We start from the raw sequence: 25885 nt of genomic DNA, 5'->3' as shown, positions 1-25885 counted from the left end.
CCTAGGAATGTTAGATGTTATAATGAACTGGCCAAATAACAAACTGGAGCTAAAACTTAAGTTTTGCGGAGTTTAAATTTATGGAGAATGGCCTTATATTATGTTACTAAGCTATAATTATCAAAATACTTCATATTTATACCATGATCCATGATGTCAATAGTAAGGCTTTGGTTTTGGCAGGAATTAGGGACGAAACAACTAAGGCTAATGGAAGCCATATATGCTATTTTCCTGTCCGGTTTGACTGTTCTGATGAAAAACCTTCGTTTCTTTCCGATAGGGAAAATCCTTCTATCATCGTATGAGAGAGAGAGAGAGAGAGAGAGAGAGAGAGAGAGAGAGAGATGAACTACCTTCATATGAACAGAGATTTGTTCATATGAAGGTAGTTCATATGAAACCTTTATGTAGTCTTTTCAAGAAAAGGATTCGAATCCAAGTCTTTCCAAATGTCAAGTCATCCTTGTGACTCGCTACGAAGTTATAATCAAAGGGGTTATTCGTTGTATAGCTGGAAATATGGAAGATCGAGAACTTACAACACAAGGCTTGGTAGCGCTATGTCTATGAAATGCAGTAGATAAGGAAAGAGAGAGAGAAAGATGGCTTTTTCCAAAGTAAATTCTACATCAACACTGCAGCATAAGCAGAACTAATACTGAAGGATGATAAATTGGTTCTACTATTTTAGGTAACTGGAGAACAAATTATTGGATGGAAGTACAAAAAACTTGAAAACCTATTTTCTATAAGGTATATAATACACTTCATTTACCAAGTGAAATTTTCTAAACTTTTATAGGAGAGGAGGAAGATAGTCAACACTTTTCACTTTAAAAAAAAAAAAAAAAAAAGTGGTATTCCCAAATGTTCTGAGGGATGGTATTCCTATAACAGCAGCCATTCTGAATACTTGCGTGCTGAGTCAGGTAAGCAATCGCAGCGCCACTCACTGTGCAGGAACTAGAGACTATTACTGTTTCACCCAGTAATATGTAAAGATTTCATTTCTACCGGGCCCAAATCGAAAATAAATAAATAAACAAAGCATGTGAGGGATTACTTTCGTACAAACAAACAATAAAACTATTAAAGGCAAATAGCAAACATTAATACACTTGTCTATGGGATTATTAAAATAAATTATCATAATCATTATGTGAGGCTGGCACTGGAATCTAAATAGCTGTGTAGTGATCCATCAGACATTAATGATAACCTGTATACACGCCTAAGATAAGGATCAACTCATTTTACTTGTAACATAAAGTAGTTAAGATATCCCCTATTTAACTGCTATAAAGTAGTTTTTCAGGTAAAGCACACTACAGTAACTAAAAGCCTTTCATTTTCTTCTGGTTCATTTTTTATGGTTTCTTTATACTAAAATTATCATCTTCACTTTGTTTAGATAAGTAATGGTTTATCATAAATTCAAAATACTATCTTAGATTGTAGGCCATAAACAGACAAAAATTTGTAGAATCATGTTGTTCGTAAATTATAACGGAACAAAATATTAATGTCAGTCATACAATATTTTATTGCAGAATAAAGCAAAGATTTGAAAATAAATCCGTCAGTCAACATTTACTAAATACTCTACATAATTTTAAATGAAGCCACAATCCAGAAGCGATTTTAAAATAAATGTTTTACAGCAAACGCCCCTTCCAGACAAACGATCACATTTAAATTAAGCAAATGTATTACAATGGAAAGACCTGTGATTGATTGTAATGTTCTAGTGATCCGAGTATACAAAGTTGAGAAGTATCTTTAGGAAGAATGGATGTTTTGTGTTCTAGCAAGTTCTTATCGGAGTCGAAGTAGAAAAACATCGTAAAAGATAAGCAATTATTAATATTGTGATAGGTTTAACCAGTGAATGCACTATAGCTTAATTTCTTCAATGTGTCAAACAGTGTAGCAGAATAATAAACAATCACTTTCATCTATAGTTAAAATCCTCTCTGATAGAAAAATTCAACAATAATTTGCTTCCCAAGTGAGCACGTCACAGGTAATCCATGCAGCCATGGAAACAAAGTCATCAATATTGTTCATATCAGGAAATGATCACGTTTACGTCTTCCTGCATGCATTTGTGACTTCAAAACGGTCGCCGCTGATCGGTAAAAGTACACACGCTCGAACATATAAACATAAAGTCACTATGGCGACATTTACAGCACGTCATCAAATCATATGAGCTGGTACTAAGTCTCTCTCTCTCTCTCTCTCTCTCTCTCTCTCTCTCTCACACACACACACACACACACACACACACACACACACACACACACACACACACACACACACACACACACACACACACACACACACACACACACACACACACACACAGAGAGAGAGAGAGAGAGAGAGAGAGAGAGAGAGAGAGAGAGAGAGATAGTTAAAGGTAAACATGTACCTATCAACAATTTTTTTTTCTGTTTAATACTGGATTTCGAAATAAACCTATAAACGATAAAGGAATACTTCAAGGAGGTTTCTTGAGCGAACCAGTAATTTTAGAGACTACAACTGTACATCACAGAGAAATCACCAATTATATCGACATCATTCGTCTACTAGTAGCTCAGGGCACAAAATGTCACCAGTTTATACAGTTAATACCACTGAAATTCAAATGTTACCCTAAATGTTATTTTATCCGTAAAGAAATGAAGAGACTGCCAAGAAAATGATTAAAGTTTAATCGTCTATAAACCGTGTAGCGTATAGTATTAAGAAATACCAGATATAGGTCAGTCACTCGATTTTTATATTCGACGAGGTTCTAGTTCAATGTATAAATCTTCTCCAAATCTTTTAAGAAGTTTGCATTCTATGCAATGGTGCCAACCATTAACTGGAGGGTCTTATAGAGGTAGATAAATGTACAGTTTCCTATTCTTAACAAAAGATCCTATATCGGTCTGGAAGCCAAATCAGATTTTTTCTCTCCGAATATGTAAAATCGGAGGTTTCAAATGTAACACAGTAAATGTAGTAAATTTTATGTTCTTATCAACGTTTATCAGTTTTCAATTCGTTCTGTACTCCTTCACACCGTAAACAAAGAACAGCCTATACTGTACTGCGCGTAAGTAAATCAGGCTGGTAAGAAAAGTTGAGGTTAAACTAGCCAGGTTCAAATTCGTTCTAGATTCGTTGGGATTCCTGATCAACTTCTGCTGATGGAAGGGAAGGGATGCCTAACAAATGTAAAGAATCCGAAGTGACCATATACAGAATATACAATGGCGTTGCGCTGTTTCTCGAAGTAAGATTCCTTTAGTGAAAACTGATTTTCAACAAAATAAAAACAAATTTATATTAACAGAATAATGCCTTTTAACAGAATAATGCCTTCAAAATATTAACAAAATTGAGAAAAATAAAGTTCACATAATCAAGTGAAAGTATTCGATCATATTATATTAAACCGACTTAATACATTTACTAAAATCGATTGGTTATTATGTAAATAAACAGTGAAAATGAATAATTTCCTCGCAATCCGTCTACACATCAAATTTACCTGATATTATGACCTATTTATTACGCGTAGTATCTAATTTTACCGCTTACTAGTCATAATGAGATGAGTAATGATTAATAACATTTAATAAGTTAACGGTACCTCCGTTGCACAGTTGGAAGAGCGAGGAGACGGGCATTCGAATTGAAAGAAACCGAAGTTCGATTCTTGTCATGACGATAGGAAACTTCATATGGACTTTTTTCAACTGAAGTTGAGTTAGCTAGACCCCGATAAGAAGCAGTTTTTCTCCTCAGAGAGAGCAAGCAAATTGACCAGAAAACACACATAATTTAAAAACAAATACACTGTGTGGTATGTAGCAGATGGGTGCAGTGGCAATGGTAGATTGCATAGCATAGACGCTGGCTCATGTAGTTAGTGGTGTGGAGTGACCTCCGGTAATAATTTGGGGACCTGCATGAAGGTGTCATGTAATAAGAATGAGTAGGACGCAGGACATATGGAGCAGAGGGTGAAGCTTGACGCTTTTCATGTTCCCTGTTGTCTGTTTCTAGAGCAGTGATGGGAGAGATTTGTGAGCTATATTAGCTCGCCCTGAGAGGGCAGAAGTGGTTATTCGTCGTTGAGTGTTAGGATGGTTTTCGGTCTTTTATGTTTCCAGTGGTCATTATCGTCATAGTTTCCGGCTTGTTGTATTACTTAGTTTGGATGCATAGATATCTTCATAAAGAATTTTTCTGCTAAGGAGCGTAGTAGTGCAGAGATGTAGGGGATATTTATGTCCCGGTGGATCTGGGCGTTCCTGATGAACCACGGGGCGTCCAGTATCATTCGCAGGCACTTGTTCTGTAGTCTTTGTAACTTGAGGATATTTGTCTTGGAGGTATGGCTCCAGGCTGTGGAGGCGTATATAATTGTGGGAAGGATCACTGTCTTGTACAGTAGAATTTTGTTTCTTGAGCTTAGTTTGATGTGTCTGTTGATCAGGGGGTATAGCTGGGCGATAACTTTTGAAGCTTTAGTGCATGTGCTCTTGATGTGGCTGTTGAAGCATAATCGCTTATCGAGAAGTATTCCGAGGTATTTAGCTTCAGTTTTCCAGGGAATTTTAGAGTTGAACAGGGTGATGTCTCCTTTGGGGGATGCTCGTCTTCTTGTGAAGAGTATCGTTGTGCTCTTTTCTGGGGGTTTAATTGTAGTCGCCAGTCGGTAAACCATTTTTCTCGATTCAGGATGGTGTCTTGTAGTTTTTTGGTAACGAGATGTGGTTGGCGGGATCTGGCTAGTATAGCCGTGTCATCTGCATGAAGAGCGATGGTGATATGAGAGGATTTTGAGGAATGTCTGCCATATAGATGTTGAACAGGATCGGGGCTAGCAGTGATCCTTGAGGAACTCCAGCGAGGATTTTCCGTTGGGTTGAGACTGTTTCATTGATTTTGACTTGCATCCTCCTGTTTGAGAGGTATGATTTGATCAGGTGTATCATGTTTAGTGGAAGGTTAGCGATGATAAGTTTGTAGAGGAAGCCTTGGTGCCAGATCTTATCGAAGGCCTTTGAGATGTCTAGGAAGACGGCTCCAGTGTGTTGATTCCAATTAAATCCTGTGGTGATGTATTCTACCAGTCTGTGGATCTGTTGGGTGGTGCTGTGATTTTGACGGAAGCCAAATTGTTCTTGTGGAATGATATTTAGTTGGTTGACATGATTTTAGAGCCTGATGAGGTTGATTTTCTCTGCTATTTTCCCTAAGTTGGATAGCAGGCTGATGGGAAGGTAATTTTCAGGTAGGTGTGGGTCTTTGCCTGGTTTGTGAATTGGGATGATGTCAGCTATTTTCCATGACTGGGGAAATGCTGCCGTTTGAATAAGAATGAGTTCTACATGATAAAATGTATAATAGCTGGGTTACTTACGTAGTTTACGTGTAGAAAATTGCGTTCAATTATGAAAAGAGCAAAATCTGTTTTCTTTAAAAAAAAAAATAAAAATTAACTTAATATAATTTAATTGATATAATTTGAAACAGTTTGATCATGAATTAAATCATCATAAATAGTAAATTATAAAACAAATTTTATTGAATATTATGTCCAAGTAATATATAATTCTTATTTACATATGAGAAAAAGGCGTACCTCTCAATAATATCGGTGGGACCAACAACTTAAATCCAGTACTGAGTCAATACACACACACAAATATAAACAGAGGATGGTAATCCAAGACTGAAAAATTACGTCATTTTTCAAGAACTGCGCTGAACTCTGAAACTTTGCTGAAATAACTTTTTACCACCTAATTTAAAAGTGAACCCAAGTTACTGATTTCAAATGTAATAACGTTCCTTCCTCACATATCTTTACAAAATGCTTGTGGCTCGAATTCCTACACAATTACTGTGCAGAATATCCACCGAAGTACGGCCACATGCGGTGCGGCAAATATAAAACTCATGTAAATTTAACCATCCCTGTCTCCAGACTACTGGAGCGGATCAGATTTAAGTGCAGTGTGCGACAGCGCACTAATTATTTAATCTCTTTTATTCTTATTAATTCGTGTCTATTTCACACATCTTTACTATATATTACAAAAGACAATTAACTATATCTTAGCTCTCATCATTTTGCATGCAGACACACGTACGTCTCGCAAAAATTTTTAAGTGAAGTATATATATTCAATGCAGGATATGTAAAGAAGCTTAATCGATCTGGCGGTGTCATATTATCTCGTCATACGATAAGTCATGCACATTAAATACCCAGCAGGCACCTACTTTTATTTGGTACTTGAAGAATTGAGATGCGATGCAGGCTACTAATAAAGCTAAATTAAATTTATAGGGTTATCTTACTCTTTGCGCAAATATCGATCCTTATTATTTATGAAGAAAATGTTCGCCTAAAAAACTTCGGTTATGCTTTCAGTGCGAAGTACAAGGCAGAAATGCGATTTCTGGATACCGACTAACGGCTTTCAATCGACTAAACGATGTGACTTAACTTGTTTTGTCCCCTATTCTTCCACTCAATAAATGGAGAAACACAAAGATTCAGTGATATATCATACTGATATCTCCTCGAATAAAACTGAAGATAAGTTAGTCGGTCTCATATGGGATGGAAGGAATTTTCCTCCTGGAAACTCAGGTCTTTCATCCTGCAAAACGGACAATCAAAAAAACATATGGAATTTAAAGACATAATCCGATGGCCTCATAGTTTTAGTTGTTTCTCCGTAATTCCAAAATAGCAACAAATCTTCGAATAAATTTTATATGAAACATGAATTCTACAAATACTCTTAATATAAGTTCATATAATTTATCAACCATTAAACTAGACCAGGTTTACTGGGTTATCATTGCTGTTACTTCCCTACCTGCCATAATGTGCATATGGCTAGATTGAAACATGGAAGTGAAGCGCACGATACTATTGAAATATTAAGAATACGAAGCCAAGGCTAATCACTATTCATCAAGTCACATCTACCTGCTTTGCATGATGTCGATGTTGGTTCAGGAGCCTGCGCAGCACAGTCGATATCGACATGAGTTCCAATCCCTTCTAGGATGCAAAGATTTATTTACCACCGAAGATCAGTTAGCCGATTTTATACGAAGATAGCAGAATTTTCTTTCTGAAAACTCGACTTTTTCATCCAGCAAACATCCTCGTTTAGGTTAATGCAAGGTTCGTGGCATAGGTTTATTAGGTTTCTTTTCGTTAGTTTTGAGATGTAGAATACGTCTTTAAAGTTTATGACGAAGTGTGGAATCACATTATATTGATTACAGAGTGAAGTTGATAAATATCACTATATTTGTTTTCTGTTATTTAATCTGTATTATAACGAATAAGTAATAAATTTATTTGTGAAATAAATAATAAATTTCAATAAATTTATTTATTTCAATAAATTTATTTATTTCAATAAATTTATTTTGATTTTTACAGAATGTTTGAAAAACATGGGTTTTAAATCCCATCAACGAGGACGAATTTCTTACACTGAAAGAGAGGATTCCTTCATTAAGTCGTCTATTACCGCCCTTAAAGGCGAGAAAAGGGGGAGGCACCCCCCCCCGGGATCGCGTTTTAGAGGCCACCGCATCTCACGAACAGACAAAAAAATATTAAATAAGAAACATTAAAAATTAAATATTCAGAATAATTCTTATAGATAAATGAATATTATGGAATAAATATATACTATTTTATGAATTATTTGTCTTTATTTTATTATTCATCCAAACATCGCCGACCCATCAATAGAACACCCAGAAATGCGCAATAAAAATTAAATTCGGTCGTCTTTGATATTTTGCCATCTTCATATAAAAACTACAGTTTTACACATACGATTTTTCTTTATGAGGATATATTCATCAAGATAGGAGGGCAGAACTATTTATTATTATTATCATTATTATTATTATTACACGAGCACCCTCTATGGACTCAGACTCATTGTGTGAGAAACTATCAACACAATATCCATCGTACCTCTCCTTGAACCCATAAACAGACAAAGCACTCACAACTGACTCAGACAACCCATTCACATTCACCACTTTCCAAACGAAAAATCTAGTCCTCACTCCCTAGCTAAATCACACTCTTACCTAACTTCCAGGGATGACCACTTGTTCTGCCCCACTAGTCAACTGCTGAAACATTTCCTGTGCATCAATCCAAAGAAGCTGTTAATAACTTAAATGTTTTTATTCCCCCCGTCCCTTTTCGCCTATCAACCAACTTTTGCAACACACACAAACTCTCACATCTATCCTCATAGGAAGCATTCCACGGACCACTTACCATCTTGGTCACTTCCCTCTGGATCATCTCTAACACTTCCTCATCCCCCAAGAAACCTGGGCGGCCAGACCTGAGCACAGTAATCCAGATGTGGTCATATCAAGGCTTTATAAAGAGGAATAATAACTCTCTTTTATCTCTACTTGTTAGTGTTCCCCAATAACCAAATAATCCAGTGAGCTACCCTGGATTCATCAATTTCCTGGAGTACAGTTCCCTCAATGTGGTACACAGCTTGTAATCTTTGTATCCCGAAATGCATAACTTTGCACCTTTCCACATTAAATTGAGGAAAAGATGTCAATTTAATTGATATTAAATTGACATCTATTATGTTTTGCCTATACTAATAGCCATTTTAAATCATCCTGCAAGCTCTCTACATCACCTTGATTAACTATTACTCTATCCAATTTTGCATCATTAGCAAACAACTGAATATCTCCTTTGAAATTCTTTCCTATATCATTATATACAAAGTAAACAGCAGTGGTACAAGTTCAGAGTCCTGAGGCACACCACTAGTCATCTGCCTTCTCCTGAATTCAGTCATCCTTTTATCCATATCACCAGTTTCATATACAGTACATTCACATTTATTGAAGTTCTCCTGAATTCAGTCATCCTTTTATCCATATCACCAGTTTCATATACAGTACATTCACATTTATTGAAGTTTGTGTAACAGAGTTCAAAGTGGTGTCCTCTCAAACGCCTTTGAAAAACCCAACAGTATCATCTTGTAGCCATTCTTTTGATCCAACTCAGTCCAACTATTATAAAAAAGTTAATAGATTACTAAGGCATGACCGATCCATCACAAAGCCATGCTGTCCCTCATAGAATATCATATTATATTTTTGACGAACTTTTTCTGCCTACTTCTGAGATATCGATTGATATATAATTTACTACCAGAGACCTAGATCCTCCTTTATGCAAAGTAATTATTTTGCCCTCCTTCCACTCTCTTGGGACTGCCAGAGCTGAGAGTCAAATTAAATAGTCTAGTCAAAGGCATCGCCATTTCCCGTGCATATACTCCTAAAACACGAACCGATATCCTAACCAATCCCACAGCTATATTTTTATTCAGATTCTACAATATCCTAAGTATCTCAAATTCATTAACTTCTGTTCTCACGTTTATCCCTTCTGCCATGCTCAGTAGCTCAACGATTTCATCTGTTTGTGTGATCTCTCTCTCTCTCTACCGTCTGCACTCACTAAAGTTATCCTTCCATAGTCATTCTTCCTCCTACTTGCTACATAACAAAATTAATTTCGGGATTTCCTTTCACTGCTCGGCTAATTTCTTCTCATAATCTGATTTTGCTTTCCTTACTATGCCTTATTTAATACTTTGTTACATTTATTTAAAGCTTTTAAATATTCTGGCATACGATGCGGGCCTCCATTTGTACTCTTGCACCGGGTCCAACAGATGTTAGGGAAGGGCCTGGAGTCGTCTTCCCGTAAATACACATTCGAGGATTTTTGTTCATATCCGTGCGTTGAGAATACTTTCCCCCTTCAGACAACACAAGATGATGCAACTTCATCCTCCTTTCCAAATGAGAAATCCTGGACATGATCCCGATCATATCTGCATTTCAATTGTAAAAATAGCGAATGGCTAGTTGATAAGGAGCTATAGCATTTTAAATCGCTACTCATTAGCTATACTAGCGAATGAGGAGTTAATCGAATTATTAATAGAGAAAAGGTATTTCGAAATCCAACAGAAAAAAATATTATGGAAAATTGCTCTTAGCGTATTGGATGGAAAGTTATAAGAGATATAATTAAATATGTAAATATTGTACATATTTCCATATTATACACACACACACATAATTAATTTCCACATCATTTTGTACATATTTCCATATTATACACACACTAAAAACCAGTATAATCGAAAAGAAAATGGAATATTCATTTTAGAACAAACGAAACATTCGTTACTTTCATATGGTATAATTCATATTAAAATATTCATATGATAGAATATAACAGCAATCAACTACAGTGAATATCTATGGATGTGATTAGGTACTACTTTTAGAATATTCTGAAGCAGTGTGTCCCAAACTTTCAGTACCCACGTATCACTTTTAAAATTTAAGTAACACCGGTGTATCCCCTCTCAAGCAAAGACAGTTTGGGGGAAGTTATAGTAATTTAAAATTCAAACACAAATAATTTTAAAGATATATATTTTTTTAACATTTGTGTTATAATAAATTACAAAGGCGAAACTATGTTTACTTATTAAACAAATTTTTAGTTATTAGAATCCAATATACTTTCATTAGAAACAAAAATTATGAAATTTCAAGTTTCAATAATAATAATAATAATAATAATAATAAACGTTTGATGATACGAATGAGATTATTTCTCTTGGGAAGAATTAGGCTGGTGAAATCTGGTTCTATATTTGTTATTTTAAACAACAGACATCAAGAAGACAACTTGTGACACAAACACTATTAACAGTGCGCATATGCACGCACAGACGGTGAAACAATTGCTGAAACCAGTTATATTACAATTTAAGATACTAATTATTTCGAAATTTAGCGGAAAGTTTCGATCGTACGGTTCGAACTACTTCAATTTAAACTTTTAATGAAAATGAAATCGTGCCGTCGACTAGACGTAGCCTTAACGATCAGTCGATTCATGCCAAGAGATACATTTTGTTTAAAACTTGATTTAGATTTTTTAGTAATTGAAAAATTAATTACCGACAATCAATGTTTCGAAGACAAAAGTATAAAAATAATCAATTTAAAAAAACAAAATTGCCTTGCACCCCCCCCCCCCCATAAAGACCTCCCACGTACCTCCAGACTGGAAAACACCTTTAGAACGGATAAAACAGTTTATACATACTGTAAGAATTCAAAAAAATCAAGAAAAACACATTTCAAGAATAAGCAAACGCAAAAACCTCATATTAAAAACTGCTACACATTTGATATTTGATAACGCATATTTAGTACATAACTAGCACAGAAACCGTTTAACGTTATTTGAAAAATAAACAATTTTTTTCTTGTTTATAACAAAATTACGGAGATAAACACTGCGTGTGTGTGTGTGTGTGTGTGTGTGTGTGTGTGTGTGTGTGTGTGTGTGTGTGTGTGTGTGTTGGGGTAGGGGTAGGGGGGGGGGTAAAACCTCGTTTTATAAACCGCACAATGCTATCTTCAATATTTTATTTCTGCTGAAACAACATTCAATAAAAATTCACAACAAATGCCAAAACAAGTATTACTGGCTTTCATATTAAAAACTACTTAATTCTAACATTTTTATATATTATTTGTATAACTGATAAAATTAAGCTTATACACAAACTAAAAAGCGCTACTGAAAATCGGACTTCAATCGAAAACAAAACTAGATGCTAGAAAAACAAAGTCAACAAATTCCTTGGCAGCTCAAAGTTAAATCATTTTTCTCTCTCTAAAACTGTTTTTCTCTAAAATAGTTCTCTGAAAACGTAAATGTTTGCACCCTAAATATATGAAAGTATAAGAAAATAACCATTCAGTCCATCAGACATTAACAGATAACTGAAGTAAAATAAGCCTTATAATTCTAATAAAAATAAAATAAAAAACGGGTTTACTTATCACATTATTATAATACTCAAGACAATATTCATATTATTAAATGAAACCTCCATATCATACTTATAGCACGACTCATACTTCCCTAGCCTTAACTAATTATTATTGCTTAATGGCGTCATACTTTTCTCACTTACTCTGAAAGGAGAAAATTTATTATTTCAATGATATTCTCACTGAATTTATATTTAACTTGCAGTTTTGCAAAATACAGTATCGAAGTTCATCGCTTAAAATATTAGATATACTATCCCTATTAAAATAAGTTTCCTGAACTGCAATAACCATCATAATGTGCAAACTTCATTCTGGAAATAAACTTTCGCTCAACTTTGTGCAAACTAAACTTGCAAAAATACGAACTCCGCCATTTTGGGAATCAGCAGTTGTTTTCCCGCTCCTTTAATGCAGTGCACTATAATTATTCCTTCTTATCACCAAAAACCGAGATAAAATATAAAACAGTACTTACATAACCTTCGAGAAGAAATAATTGTAATATCCGAAGTGAAGAATTATATTTTTTATCCTTACAACTAGCAAAACACATCTGCGCGTTATCCACACTCACTTTCTACGTCGAGAAAATGTATTGTTTTTGTTCTCGTTTTCAGGTGGCGCAGTCAGAAGTCCAAATGTATTTTTCTTTTGCTGATACAGTTTATATATACTGGATTATTTTTATTCACATGATCTTTATATTTAAATAAAATATCAAGATTTTAGATTAATTAATTTTTCGTTTAGGGCACTGAAAACATAAAAAAAAAAAAAAGAAATTACATGATAGATCATTAAAGCAATAACTCTCAATAGATCGTTTGTTATTATTAAACAATGTCAATATTTGAATTCTGATTAAAACTGTTCTTTGTATAAACAGTGTTTCTAACAAATAAATGGTAAAACCAGCAGATTATAATCTGCTGGTTTTACCATTATAAGAATATAAGAGTATATAAGAATCCTTGTTTTATCTTAATAATAATTATTATTAAGGTAAAACAAGGATTCTTATATATGCACGTGCACACACACACACACACACACACACACGCGCGCGCGCGCGCGCACGCATTGGAGACTAGATTAAGCTTGATCTAGTCTCCAACAGCAGCCAAATAACTCTAAAATTATGTATGCCTGGCAACTCCTCATTATTATTATACAGGCATCTCCATGCAGTCAGGAGACTCATCGTGGGAGACCCAAACTATCCACACAGTATCTATCAGACCTCTTCTTAAACTCAGTGAGAGACAAAGCACTCACAACTGAGTCAGGTAACGCATTCCATTCATTCACCACTCTCCAAGTGAAAATTCTAGTCCTCACATCCTTGTACACAATCTTACTTAAATTCCAGGGATGATCTCTTGTTCCTCCACCACTATTCTACTACTGAAATATTTCCCATGCATCAGTCAAAACCCTTTTAGTCACTTAAATGTTTCTATCATATCCTCTCTTCTACGGCTATCAACCAACCTCTGTAATCCACAAACTCTTAATCTATCGATGTTGGGATCATTCCTTACTCCACTCATTAACTTGGTCCCTTGCCTCCGAATCTTTTCTACCACTTCCTTACCTCCAAGGAATCCAGGCGACCAGCCCTGAGCACAGTAATACCGATGTGGACGTACCAACGCCTTATAAAGAAGAATAATAACTTCGTAATATCTGCACGCTAACGTGTTCTTCAATAACAAAGTAATCCTATGAGTTATCTTGGACACCTTAGCAATATGCTCTCTCAACTTAATATCTCTATCCACTGATACCCTTAAGTCCTTAGCCTCATCAATCTCCTTTCAAGTCATTTTCTATATCATTTATGTACAAATTAAACAATAATGGTCCAAGCACAGAGCCTTGCGGCACAACACTGGTCACTTGATCCATCCTGGACTCTGTGACTATGAGTCAATCTCGTACCTGCATCGCCAGTTTAATATCCATCTCCATTTTTTCTAGTTTGCGTAACTGTGTTCCATGGGATATCCTATCAAAAGCCTTAGCAAAATCCAGAAGTATAACTGCGTAGCCATTTCCCCTTGTCCAACTCAGCTGTCACTCTATAAAAGTTAATACATTACTAAAGAAAGAGAGACCTTTATCAAACCATGTTGCTCTCCATTGAATATCATAGCTACTCATTCCTGAATTCTGTCTTTAACCAACTTTTCCAATACTTTTGCCACCACTCCAGAGATGACGATTGGTCTGTAACTTTATAACTGCAGTTTTAGAGTTATGCAAAGCAACTATTGTACCCTTCTTCAACTACCTAGGGATCTAACCAGAACTCAGATTTAAGTTAAATAGCCAACTAAGAGGCATTGATAGTAACTTTGATTATTTATGTAATACTCAAGCAGATATTCTAGAGTATTTCCATTTAAATTACGCAATATCCTAAGTACCTCTGATTCATTAACCTCAATTCTCATATCAGTTATTGCTACATAAGAGAGAGAGAGAGAGAGAGAGAGAGGAATAGCATTAATCGGGTGTTATACTTTTGAGAAATGGTCACTCAATAACCTTTCTATTACATCTGACTTGGTCACCTCGCTAACATCAGCATCCACTAAATTTATTCTTCAAAAGTCATTTTTTCTTTTACTTGCCATCTAGTGAAATTTGGAATTTCTTTTTGGAATTTTCTTTAGCATCCTAATGATTTCGTATTGAGATGCCCCTAATATTTGGGCCACCGGCCACACCAACCTTTCACTGGAGATAAAGGTATAAATTATGATATATACATTATTTAAGATCCAAAGAATGGAATGATTTGCATCTTCCATCCATTTCGGTTAAACTTTTTTTATGCTGTAATAAAACTGGAGTTACTTGAAACTTCCGATAAATGTGTATATGCAGGGTCAGTAGCACACTCAGGGTTTAATCTTGGGGAAGGGGAGTCGATTTGTAGATGATTTGAGAATGCATACGACCTATGACTGAGCATCTGCAAGGATCTCTAATTCATAAGTGGTATTGAAATAGAAAACCCGGCACAACATAAATTTTTTTTAAAAAAATCAGTTTTATTAATCAGAAAAAGAGTTTTGGAAATGTTTCTAGTGTTTCCTTTTTCTTTGGGGAGGGAGGGCCCCCTCTGGGTGCGCCGCTGTGCAGGATGTTTCAGGAAACATTTGCCAAATTTTAGATGGTAGGGTCGCTGGTTTGTTTTCAGTCAAAAAGTTTATAGGCTTAATAATTTCATCCGTTTCGTAGTTACGAATAGAAAAAGAAAAAAATTAATTTAAAGAAACACATAGAATAAATGGCATTATTTTAATTTGGAATAAAAATTATTCGCTTGCTTTGAAATGGTATTCTATTCAATGGCTACCCGCCAGTATTCAGACAATAGACTCGTCCTTGCCACGCGTACAGATCTACTGAGTAATAATTTGTGCTCAGACTTCGTAGATACAAGATTATTTGTTCTCTGTCTGGTTGTTCATGAGAATAAATGCCGTGACGTGACCGATGACAAATACATAATACTCGATGCAGACTATGCTGGCATTAATTTTATTGATGGATTCTGTAAGAAAAGTGCACAAGCAGCAATTGAAGAGCAGGCACAGATTTCTCCAAGTTTTCGTCTCTCCCAGGGAAAAAAAAAAAAAAAAAAAAAAATTATATACTTCTTTTAACTGAAGATTAATTAGCTAGTCTCGAACGGTCGTTGAAGGGTTTTCACCTAGCAAAACAGGTAAAGCTGGTCAGAAAAACGTATGCATAAAAATTGTTTTCGACGTGAAATAAATCCAAATGGAGTGCTTGCAAGAAACGTGATCAATTAACCACAACCACCAAGAAGTGTAACAGATGACATTCTGGAGCAAGACTATCAGTGTACTACCAAAGAAAAGAGGCTAATGAAGTTAGCAGCTCTTCAAGAAAAAGTGCTCACGAACTTGCTCGTGAAATTCGCGGAATTCAAATGCAGAAATGGCGGACGTTACAGCAGAAGGGTTCAAAAAGCATGCAAGCTTTCAAGCCAGGGATTATGCACTTCGAGTCCATTTTTGTTATTCTTCTGTGGAAATGTTTCGATATATGAAAAACTTATTTGCTGATAAATAAGTATATTTATCAGCAAACTTTATTTTCTTTCTGTTTTGCATTATTTATTTATTTATTTCGTATGGAGTTCCTCCCTTTCCTCCCCATCCCTTAGGACAGGTTGAGTCTTCCTAATGAGAGACTAGGTATATACGCGTATGTGTTATGACTGTCAATCCGTGTGTGTTTGCGGGTCCAATTTATGTTATGCCTGTTATGAGGGACGAAAAACCCGAGTTTACGGGATTTTCGTTCCTCTACCACCGTACGAGACCGGCTAACTCACCTTTCGTCGAAAGATAAAGACCAGATAAAGGTTTCTCACGTCACTAACAGGGACCGAACCCAAGGTCTTTCCAATCAGAGGGCTTCGTCTATACCGACTGACTATGGAGGCTCCAATTATTAAATATTATTATTAAGTGATACTCCCAACGAGTCAAGGACTTATTGTAGGAGGGCACTCTACTCTAGTAGATACAACTCACCGCCTCCACTACTTTTTTGTAATAAGTTATCAATTATTAATATTTTCATTACGGATTATTGCACTTTGTATTTAATAAGATCAACCAGTCAAAAAAATTTATTTATTTAATTAGCATATTTAACTGTAGGTGCGCTAATGTAATAATAATAATAATAATAATAATTTTTTTTCTTCGATCAATCAATCAAGTTTTATTATTTATATATAATATTTATAACATTACATGAACACAGTTGCTCGTATGCATAACAAATACTTGCACGTACATAATATTTTTAAATAATAACAATAATAAATCATAATAATAAATGTTTACAACATACATTATTATAATATTAACCATGATGATTATTACAGTCTTTTTTTTTTTGCATTTTTACACCACACACACACACAATAACAATAAGTATTATTTCTCTATATAATAATTTTTTCTATTATCATACAGATAATAATAATAAATTATTATGATTATTATATATTATTATGGGTTTACAAAACATATATATATATATATATATATATTTAACAGTGAAATTCATACCAATTTTTCTGGTTGAATGAGATTACAATTTTACAGTTTTACTTATATGATAACAATAAATTACATACATTTACAATTTTTGCTTTAACCACGCTACCGGCAGGACGCATATATACGTCCACATTTCCATGGATGCGAAGTGCACATTAAAATTGTAATACCGTTGATATTACATTGAAATTTATGATGGATACGAAGCTTTTGAGGGTGCATATTTGATCTTTAATGGATTTAAAGGGCTGTAACTACAGCACTTAAATCCATTGAACTGGAAAGCCTGAAATAATATATTGTGTTTCAAAACTCGGATCGAAATCATACCCTGCTGTAGAATAATACAGGATTTACCATCTCCCTTAAACTTAACTTATGTCGCCGGTAAAATAGTCTTTTGGCTTGTTATTATATTGTGTTTCATTAAGGTTGTAAGGTGTGTTGGGTACATATTTCTTGTTCACAGTATATGTCCTTAAGGCTCTTTTCAGGCTATTGGTTTGTAAGGTGTTCCTGTATTCAAAAGTTAGTTTATTTAACAAGTCTAGGATTAGAAGCTTCGAGTGGCCTTTCCGTAGTGATTGTTATATTTATGATATAATTAGTTGTCTCAGGTTTTGTTATACGGTATGTATTTCTGGATGTCCTGCAGTTGGCATCGAAATAATATTTTTGCATAGTGACATAAGTGCTTTGCTGTTAGTATTTTGTGATCTGACATTGCGGTGTATATAAATCCGGTACTATCTCTTTGTTCCCAAAAGATAAGTTTTATCATTTTGTACTATAATGATATTAATCTACAGTATTTAGTTTGTAGTATGCACAGAACGCATACGTTGTTATAGCGTATCTTAGTATATTTTGGCATAGTGTGCTTTTTAAATTAGTGTTTTTAGGCGTATGGGAACTGTCTTTTAACCAGTAGAGTTTGCCAGTTATTATTCGGAGTTGTTTTGTAGATGGTTTATGTGACTTTTCCAGTTCATATCTGCATCGAAGTAAATTCCAAGGTATCGTATTGTTTCAACCTGAGGGATGGTAGAGGTTTTACCGTTCTATCAACTGATTGAGTCAGTGGATTTCTGCATATCATTAATTTTGTCTTGTCAGAGTTTAGATGTATGGAATTTTTGTGAGCTAGTCAATGAGCAGATTTATGTCATGCTCCATATTTGTTTGGGCTATGCTTGCATTATTATGGATGGATATTATAGCTGTATCATCTGCGTATTGGAAGATCTTGCATTTGAGAGGTAGCTGGTTAATACCGTGCATATAAATGTCGAATAGAGTTGGGGAGAGAGAGAACAGCTCCCTGTGGCACTTCACAGGTTACTGGTAGCACTCTACTGCGGTTTGACCCGATACGTGTGATCTGTTTTCTATTTTGAGGGTAGTTTCTAAACCACCTGTGCTGAGGCTCATCTATTCCAACATGTCTCAGCTTTTCTAATAAAGTTTGATGTGTGAGTGTGTCAAATGCTTTAGTCAAATCGATAAAGACTACCATGACAATTTTGTTTTTATCTAAGGCGATATTAATTGCGTCCGTAAAATCTTCCAAGACAGATGTTGTGACCTTATTTTTCTGAAACGTATTATGCTTTGGGGATAATATGAAAGTTCTCTGTATATATTGCAAGTTTCCTTAGTACAATCCGCTCCATAATTTCGTTGATAATTAGTAGTATTGCTATGGGTCTGTATTGCTGATTAAATGTATTTTTCCATGTTTGTATATGGGTGTGATTATGGCACTCTTCAACATACTTGGTATTTGTCCGGTTTTAAATATTGTGTATTTATTAATTTTTGTAGGATAGGGCCTGGGCTAGTTGTGTATTGCTTTGATATCGTTAGTTCTTACACGAGTATCATCGATTCCTGGGCCTTTGGTTTAATTTGTTGTATTACAGAGAGAAGTTCTGCTTCTTTTCTCGTTGGGAACCATAATGTCTGGATGATCACGTTTTGTGATTGGAGAGACATTTCTCTGTAGTTCTTGGATGGAGTCTACAAAGTATTGGTTAAAGTTATTTGCTAGTTGTTGAATAGATTTATTGTCTTTCATGAGGCTGTGCTTTATGGTTTCAGAGACGGTTGTATTGGGAGCATAGTCTATCATCTCGTTTGATCAGATACCAGGTTTGTTTGATGTTAACTTTTGCGGAGGTTAATTTGTCTCTGTAGTAGTTTCTTTTTGCATTTCTTATTTGCGTTGTAAGGCGATTCCTTGTTATCTTATATTCAGTTGTTAAAGCTGTGTTATTTGGATATCGCTTTAATTGTTTCCATAGAATGTCCTTTCTGTATATATCTAGGATTATGTTTTGGGTTATCCAAGGATTTTGCCTTCCTTTTGAACGAATTCTGACTTTCTTATATATTTCATCCAGTGAGGGCTTAATATTGTTGTATAAGGTATCTATTGAATCTGGTGACGTGTGTTTTCAGTCGATTTTTCTTATTTCGTGGTTGACTATTTCTTCGTCTGTTATTGTTTTGTGTTGCTTTTCATATGTGGAGCATTGCATGGATATTGTCTTAGTGTGCAGGTTTAGAGCAGTGAAGTAATGGTCTGCTACTTTGCACTTTATGACTGCTCCATTGTAACTATTTGAGGGTACCCGAAATTTATATGATCTAAGCAAGAAGCAGTGATAGCATTTCCGACTGTTTCTTCTCTAGTACGTGATGTTATGGTTGGTATTAGATTATATATGGATAGCGTATCTAGGTATTCTACAATGTTGTTATGATTTTTGTTTGCAATATTTATGTTTATGTCGCCGATTATCATTATTCTTGGCGTGAAAGCCAGCAGAGTTAGTGCAAGATTTTTTTTCACGTTTAAGTTTGGTGGCCTGTGAATAACATTTAGAATTAAGGGGTGCTGTCGATTGGCGGTATTAATGATTTCGATGCAAAGGATTTCAGCATGCTCAAACTGATAAACGGTTTTTTTTTTTGCTATTAATTTATGTTCTGTATATATTAATATTCCACCCCCTTTTGGCTTGGCGGCAGGATCTATGTTGTTGAAAGGCTGTAATTTGGAAGGCAGTTGCTTCGTCACTAGTAACTGATAATTCTGTTATGGTATATCAATAACAACAGTAATCCTTCAGATAAACCTGTAGCATTAACCAATGTTTTCTAATGCTTCTAATATTAATATGTAGGATGGAGAGTCCTCTGTTTTCATGCATTGAGTGAGTCAAAAGTACAATTGCTGATGTATTTTGGTGTTATTACATCTGTCTGATGGTTCACATTCACTTTTGTTGTGTTGAGGTCTTCTTTTTGAACTAGTTAGGAGACGTTTTTTCACTATGGCAACCTTTCTATATCTTCCGAGCTTTTGATTTGTATCGTCTTTGAAATTTGTGACTTCCTCAAGAATATCTTGCTGTCTCTGATCCACAAAAATTGATGATTTTTTCTGTTTTTGCTTTTCTTGCTTGGTACAACAGATCCTGGTTGAATGGAGTTAAGTACTCAGATAGAAAGATTGGTGTATTGTCTTGCGATGCGTTCAAGTCCTTGGCAACTGGTTTTTACTTCTTCTGGCTTTTATGAGATTGTCTCTTGTTGACTTGCTTGTAAGTCAGACTATGACTGACGGGGATCGTTGGAAGCCTTGTTTTTTGTTCTTCCTGGGAATCCGATTTACGGTCTGAACGTCGTTATGCTGTAAAGGGATGTCAACTGCACGGCCTAACTTTAGAACTACGTCTCTGAGATTTTCTGTGGATGCACTTTCAGAAAGGTCGTTTATGACAAGATCCTCTTTATATTGTTGCTGATATAAAGGTTCGTTTTGTAGTGTTAGGGAATTATGTTCTTGACGGAGTTCGGATGTCTCTTCAATCAAATTATGTTGCCTGTCAGTTAATACATTAACACCATTTTTGATGTCTCTTACCGTTTATAGGACTTCTTCCACTGCTAATTATTATTTTAAACAAAATCTTCATATTCGCTATTTTTTTTTTGTTGTTATTTGTTCGTTCTGCTTATTAAATAATTCTTGGACAAAACTAAACTAGCTTTTATAGTCTCTAAAACGTTTTCTAGTAGTAGCCTATATTTAATGAATTTAAATTATAGGACTCACCTGTATTTGACTGCACAGTTGTTCGTCGTCTGTTTCTGCCTCCGGTATAATCGGCTGCTCCGTGTGTGGCAGTGTTTCTTTGTTCTCTCTGCAGTATAAGCACTACAGTTCCTTGTGTTTTGAAATGGATTTACGTTGCCAGATTGTTTCTGAAAGGCTGGAACAAGTAGAGTGAAGATTTCCAAGGCATTTCCTCTAAGTTATATGCATGATTTCCGTCGGACGATCTACCGTCCGACAGAAATCATACATTTGTTCATGCATTTGTTGCACTTCGTGACTGATCTTTCTACCCTTGAGCAACTGTAGCGTGCATGTAAAGATGGCGACGCCCTTTGTGCACGCTGTATTCAATTTTCAGCACTCAAAATTTGGATTCTACTTAGTGGATTTCGATGAATTATATATCACTGTCTTCAGCGTGACAAGTAGAATTATCTTGCAACACTTTCGAATTAAAAACAGGAGTTAGAACCACTTTAAAACTATAAAAACTGATATCACTGCTCTAAATAATATATGGAGCAGCGATATCATGTGCCCGTTCTTATGACTACATAGCGTTCTCTCTTGATGATGATAATAATAGCTGATGTTTATAATAATAATAATAATTTACTGTAGCGTTCAGAATGATACTGTTGTCTGAGATTGAGACAGAAAAAGTAGCTTAGATGATCTGAATTTGGAGATGCTTTTGGACACACACACACACACACACACACACACACACACACACACACACACACACACACACACACACACACACACACACACACACACACACACACACACACACACACACACACACACACACACACACACACACACATTTCATTTTAAAGTTATTTTCTGAGCGAAAAATTCGAAACTTCAATTATAGTTCTGCAGTGCCCGATGTGACTTTGAAGCATTTTAAAATAGTTATATATATCTGAGAGAAAAAAGAAATGAAACAGATTATGTGTCCGAGAGAAAGAAAATTTCGTTTACAGTCATTTGTTGATAGGCATAAGTTATTTATTTGTATTTCAAAATATATAAGAACTTGAAAAAAAAAGAGAAAAAGTTTTTTTCTTTAACCTTCAATTTCTGTTGTCAAACAGATGCACTGCTTGTGGTTGAAATGTATATATTTATTCGTACTGGGGTTTCTACCCATCCCTTTGGGGGGGGAGCCCTCCTAATGAGAGACTATATATATATATATATATATATATATATATATATATATATATTATATATATATATATATATATATATATATATATATATATATATATATATATATATATATATTATATATATATATATATATATATATATATATATATATATATATCCCATACTTCGGTCAAACTAACAAATCTATTGAACAACGCATAGAAGAGCATAAGAGAGACATCTCATACAAAAGATCACATGCAACTGCGTTATCCAGTCATGTTCTTTTTTTTTCAAATAATCCTAATGATGACCAACAATGCCACTCTGTATGCTGGAATAGATCAGAAAATATCTTTTGCTGTGAAGATGAGTTTGAAAGGAAAATCGTAGAATCAACGGAAATCCTACTGAACCAGGTCCACTTAAACAACAATTTAAGTTATAACATCCCAGATAGCCATGCTGCAGTTATTCAATATTGGCGTTCACGTGAACCTGCACGCACAATTGCAACAAACAATGGCACGCCAGTTGGAACAACTTGAAAAATACAACGTTTTTATGTATCGATTATGTGAGGCAATTTGTACCTGTAATTTCCAGTTTGTTTAAATAATTCAATGTTTATTAGTATTCCTTTCCTTTATAAATACCTGAAGAAGGCTGCTATACGCCGAAACTAGTAGTATTTATCATTAAAATCTTTATATGTTATCTCGGTCTTGGAGTCATTAAATCTATTTTTTTCAAATATATATATATATATATATATATATATATGCTATGACTGTAAACCCGGGGGTGTTCACGGAGCCCGTTTGCCTGTTGTGAAGAACGAAAAAACCCCTACTGCCGTACGAGAACGGCTAACTCACCTTTAGATGTGTCGAAAGATGCTAGATAAAGGTTCCTCACGTCACTTACGGGAATCGAATCCAGGTCTTTCCGACCAAAGGGCTTCGTCTATAGCATCAGTGTTTCTCAAACTTCAGATATCCGTGTACCCCTCTTACATTATCATTATTTCCAACGTATCAAAATAATAATAATAAATAAACATATTTCATTGTAAATGTCTATTTTATTTGAATTTAGATGTACATGTAAACAAAAATTATGATTTGTTTTTAATAGAACAAAATGACAAAATTTATAAAGATGCTATAAATTTTTACTTAATTTAAATAATTTATCATCAATGAGAGGGATATAATATTAACGTTTTCTTGTTGCTTATGTATCTGCTATATCGCTCTCTTTTGCGCATTTTATAAATTCAGTCTTTAACCAATAATGATCCGTACTTAAGAATTTGAAAGCTAAAAAAATTACCGTATTTACTCAAATATTACTCGCATTTTTTCCCACGAACTTAAAGCAAAAAAAAAAAAAAAGTCGTAGTGCAAGATATATGCGGGGATTTTCGGAAACTAAAGTTTTCAGAAAAATAACCGAAAATGTGTTTCAGTTTTTACCAAGAAGCTCCTATTCGAAATCACTACTTCCGACCTCTAGAGCAGTCTCCTTGTATGCAACATCAGAATCATCTACCCAAATAAACATCTTTCCCATTATTTCAAGCAAAAATTACCAGAAATTTACAAGACTTGAGATATGTAATGAACAGTCCTTCACAAATTACTAATGAGAAGGAAAGCACAGCACGAAACGGACAGCAATGGTCGGCCAGTAGAGATAGAGCAGCTATGAAAACGTGCATATGATTGGTGTGATATTAACAAAAGATCGCAAGACCCAAAGACAAAAGCAAACTGACAATTGAGTTGGCTCTCATTTCAACAATTGAGTTGAAATGCTAATTCTCTTCAACCGAATTTTGCTTGAGTCTGTTATACAGCAGTTTCTGTAGAAAGGGACATGTGATCATTAGTTAGTGCCGTTTTTATCCCAGTTGTCTCTAATGGCACTATTTGTTGAGAAATATATTACACATTCTGCAAATGTCTCTGTACCTTATTCAGGGACATAATAAAACTAATTGGTTTTCGTGCATCTGCAGTATAATAGCTGTTGTGGAGGGCGTGTTGTTTACCGCAGGGGAGCGAGTTACTATCGCCCGGATGTTAACGTCGGGGCGATAGTAACTCGCAATTTGAGTAGAAGAATTCATACGTAATATAATTTAATATATATATATATATATATTCCCCCCCCCTCAGTATATATAATTTATTAATGATGCATAGCCGAAAATTGCCACGTACCCCATGAAGACCTTTTACGCACTCCCGGGGGTACGCGTACCACAGTTTGAGAACACATTGGTCTTTAGCGACTGAGCTGCGGAAGTTCTTGTCGTTGAACTGATATTTCACCTTTCAGTCCATGGACATCATGAGGGAAGATATCTACTTATTATCATGAAGATGGTAGAACTCCCCTGATGATGTCCTTGGACAGAAACGTTATATAATTCAACAACGGAAACAACAGATTAAAATAAATAAATAATAAGTAAATAAATATAGCATGCTTGTCTCTGATACCACTAAAAAAGAAGCGAGATTCAATTTTGCTCGTTTGTTTACAGTGGACTGATGAATTATATCTTTTATTCATTTATTTTGAGGTCTGAAGGTGTTTGAAATTTTCGCTGAGATTTACATAGTCGATTTGAATATACTTTTATATATAGAATAGCAATTTATCATAAAACACTGAATTAGGCACTCTTGCGGTTGTTGGCCGAGAAGAGCTGTTTCTCCTTCGCTACTTGGGAAACAGTAAGCGGTCATCTTACTGGTTTTCTTGTATTTGTTCAAATCAAATTATCATGTTCTCCCTTTAGGAATATTTCTGCTGATTACAGCGTTGAATTCCACTGGTTCGTGAAAAAGAGGATAAAAAACTAATTTTTTTTGCACTTCTGCCAAGGAATGTTGTCAGTTTTGAAAACAAATTATTCAATGCGAAAAGGGAGAAGGGACACTGCAATACGCAAAATTGGGAAATCTAGATCTTATTAACACATTCAGATCTTTTTTTTTTTTTACACTGAAGTAAAAAATAACTTCACTAAATTAATTAAACTTTGCATTTAGGAATTCATACTCCATTTTGAGCTGCAATAATATATTTAACAGTGCGTAAATTATTGACTTGTATCTCAAGTTTCTTTTTTTCTTTCAAGATGCGCTTTGGAGATTTTATTTACCAAATACTAATATAGATTAAATTAATTAAATTAATTAAAACAGCTTGCTCATCCCTTGATAATCTTTGAATAAATATCTCGCTCCTAGTTGAAATGAAGCAGTGAACTTTTATTTATGTTTTACTTTGTCTTTGTACATCTCAAATACAAATGATGACCTATTTCAAACTGTGGTTCTAGAAATGACCAAGAAAAATGCAAAAAGATTTCCATAATCGTTATAACGAAATTGCTATAATATCCAGCATTCTTAATATATGATTTTAAAGTGATGATTTGCCTGACTTCGAAATTAGTGTGTGTTCGAGTAACACAGGAATC

At 34.8% G+C, this 25885-nt stretch overlaps 1 protein-coding gene across 4 annotated transcripts in view; it reads right to left on the bottom strand.

The window, feature by feature from the left end:
• The window catches only part of LOC150101147 (uncharacterized), a 916082-nt gene extending 903527 nt beyond the window's left edge, over positions 1–12555 (bottom strand). For 2 of the 4 annotated variants that reach the window (XM_090401639.1, XM_090401642.1), the window contains exon 1: positions 12461–12555. The gene's annotated coding sequence lies outside the window, so the exon portion shown is untranslated. Of the gene's footprint in view, positions 1–5653; positions 5744–11196; positions 11275–12460 lie in introns of those variants that run through there. The other 2 variants (XM_090401640.1, XM_090401641.1) reach the window with 2 other exon arrangements.
• Between the last annotated feature and the right edge of the window lie 13330 nt (positions 12556–25885).

This window comes from Typopeltis vanoorti, chromosome 12 (genome assembly GCF_054136105.1).
Source record: "Typopeltis vanoorti isolate ZY-2024b chromosome 12, IOZ_Tvanoo_1.0, whole genome shotgun sequence".
Lineage (NCBI taxonomy): Eukaryota > Metazoa > Arthropoda > Arachnida > Uropygi > Thelyphonidae > Typopeltis > Typopeltis vanoorti.
The sequence above is the reverse complement of the archived record's forward strand: the minus strand, read 5'-3'. Positions and strand labels throughout refer to the sequence as shown.